The following is a 3,181-nucleotide window of genomic DNA, read 5'->3' on the forward strand; positions in this document are numbered from 1 at the left end:
AGTTCAATTCCCAGCAACCACATGGTGGCTCACAACCATCTGTAATGAGGTCTGGTGCCCTCTTCTGGCCTGCAGACATACACACAGACAGAACATTGTATACATAATAAATAAATTTGTTTCCGAAAGTGGTAGCACAATATTTTAATCTCATCACTCAGGATGCAGATACAGGTGGATTTCTGTGAGTTGGGAACCAGCCTGGTCTACATAGTAAGTTCCAGGCCAGCTAGGGCTACACAGTAAATAAATTAATGGATTTTAAAATCATTTTTCACAAAGGAGAGGTCTATGTGCATTAAGTGCTTGCTGAATGAGCATAGGGATATGAGTTGGACACACACACGAGGGAATGTGTGTCCATACTGGCTGCTCAGTCTAGCCTACAGGGAGAACTCTAAGTTCAGTAAAAAATGCTGCTTCAAAAAACAAGGTGAAGCCCTTGATGCAGAGGAGAGGAGCTTGGTCCTGCTTCAACTTGATATGCCATGCTTTGTTGATTCTAATGGGAGGCCTTCCTCCATATGAATGGAAGAGGACTGGATGGGGGATGTGGAGAAGGGAGGCGAGGGGAGGAAATAGGAGGAGATGAAAGAGGGGAAACCGAGGTTGGTGTGTAAAATAAAAGTGATGAATAAAATAATCAAAAAATAAGGTGAAGAGTTATTAAGGAAGATACTGCCCATTAGCTTCTGACCTCCATTTGAGCAGGAGTAAGCACATGCATGGTGGTGCAAGGAAGCTTTTTAGAGAACTATGGATAGACTATGAACTCAGACATTAGATGGAAAACTAAGTCATGTACTGTTTCCTTGAATAAAGGTCTTGGCGAGACCTGTTGTGGCCTGTGCTCAAAGCCATGGGGTGGGCTGCAAACTCCATCATGGGATCAGTAAATGATTTGCGAATGCCTGGTCAGTCAGCCTAAGAAGTACAAAGTGATAATCCCATTAATTTATTCATTGTTTTTCCCTCTCATTTCTTTTTAAAGAAAAGGGTAGGTAAAGTTGGGAGAGTGGGAGATGGCAAGGAGCTCCTGGTCCTTCACAGAGGTGGTACATGGGAGGAATCAGAGTTTAGACTTGGGGTTCCTGGGTTATAACTTATGCAAGTATCTCTACCTGTGACTTAGCCTGGAGCTCAGGAATTCTAATTTGTGTGTGTGTGTATGTATGTGTGTGTGTGTGTGTGTGAGAGTGTGTGTAGAGTGAGTGTGTGTGTGTGTGTGTAGAGTGAGTGTGTGTGTGTGAGAGAGTGTGTGAGTGTGTGTGTAGAGTGTGAGTGTGTGTGTGTGTAGAGTGTGTGTGTGTGAGTGTGTGTAGAGTGTGAGTGTGTGTGTGAGTGTGTGTGTGTAGAGTGTGAGTGTGTGTGTGTAGAGTGTGTGTGTGTGTGTGTGTGTAGAGTGTGTGTGTGTGTGTGAGTGTGTGTGTGTAGAGTGTGAGTGTGTGTGTGTAGAGTGTGTGTGTGTGTGTGCCCTTTTTACTGTTGTGAAATACATGTAACATAAATGTTAGCACTCCACTCATCTAAAGTATGGGATTGAGCTAGGTTTGGTGTGACACATCTTTAGTCCTAGCACCTGCGAGTTAGAAGCAGAAAGATAAGGAGTTCAAGATGATCCTTGACTAAATAGCAAGTTCAAGGGTGGCCTGCATTACATGAGACCTTGTCCGAAAGTAAAATAAAATAAACTGGTGGTGCTGGGCCCTGTCTCTATTGCCAGAATTCAGGAGGCAGAGAATAAAATCAAAGGCAGGCACCACCACACCTGGCTCTCTTCTATATATTTGGTAGAAATGATGGCAAACAACACATTGCATTTTACATCAGACTGCCTCCATGTAACATAATTTTTTAGATTGATCGATATTGTAGCTTGTTTCAATGTCTGATTTCTTTACATCAAAGCTCATTCTCATATTCAAATGCTATTTTTTATTTGATATTTCCAAATAGTTTCAAATATATTTAGGGTATTTTAATATTATTTCATTGTTTGCAAATTAATTCTTTAAATAATGTCACTTCATTTCATATTTTATTTAATTTCTATTCTTTCTTTGTTTTCTTTTTAAGTGATTTGGTGCATGTCTAACATGTGCAAGTCCTGGGTTTGATCTCCAGTAATACACACACACACACACACACACACACACACACACACAATCATATGGAATCTTTCTTTGATGAGCACCTCAAAACCAATCTAGAAAAAGCACTTCCTCAATGAAAGTGTTTTTCTGAGGCCCCTTGTCTAGAGATGAATTGCTCCCTCTCCCAGTTCTGTGATAGCGAGGGAAGAGCTAAAACAGCCTTAGAGTAAAATTAATCATGTGTCCTTAAAGAACAGCTTGAAAGTGAACATTGCCAACAGACTCTACCACTGTTTCTCCTGATATGAAAATGACTGCAATGGGCCAGGCATGACGGTGCACACCTTTAAACCCAGGACTCCAGAGGCAGAGCCAGGAGGATCTCTAAGAGTCTGAGACCAGCATGGTTTACAGAGTTCCAGGACAGCCAGAGTTATGAAGTGAGTCCTCGTCTCAAAAACAAACAAGCAATAAATGAATGAATAAATTCATCAGTGAGAAAAACATGTTCCGCCTTGGGATGCTCATCTTAGTGGAGAAAGCTCAGGCAGAAACCTCCGCCACTGTCTCGCCTTCCCTGCCAGTTTCTGCCAGATGTGGTGAACACCTGACGTGATGATGTTTGTTCTTTTCTTTCCCGACGAAATCTTCACCTGAGGAGACACTGCTATGCCTGGGACCCTCTGCATTGGGAACACCAGCTAGCTGCCTTGTCCATTTTGGCTGGGAGTTTTCAGATTCCAAACTGATGTGTTGATATTACTTCTCTATCTCTTGCTGTTTGTTTTTACTTTGCCTTACTCTATACTTAACTCAAAACGCAAAGAGAGGTTTACAAAATCTTGCAAAAAAAAAAAAGTCATGTAGAGGTTTTCTCGTCTGCCATTTTAATTTCTAAATTTGCGCTAAATTACCTCTATTTAAAACATACCGCTTATAACCCCAGCAACACAGACATTAAGGGAAACATTGAATAAATGGGGCCTACTGAGACTGAGAAGCTTCTGCAAAGCAAAAAACACTGTCACTAAGACAAAAAGGCAACCCACTGACTGGGAGAAGATCTTCACCAACCCCGCAACTGACAA

This window comes from Microtus ochrogaster, unplaced genomic scaffold (assembly GCF_000317375.1).
Source record: "Microtus ochrogaster isolate Prairie Vole_2 unplaced genomic scaffold, MicOch1.0 UNK47, whole genome shotgun sequence".
Taxonomy (NCBI): Eukaryota; Metazoa; Chordata; class Mammalia; order Rodentia; family Cricetidae; genus Microtus; species Microtus ochrogaster.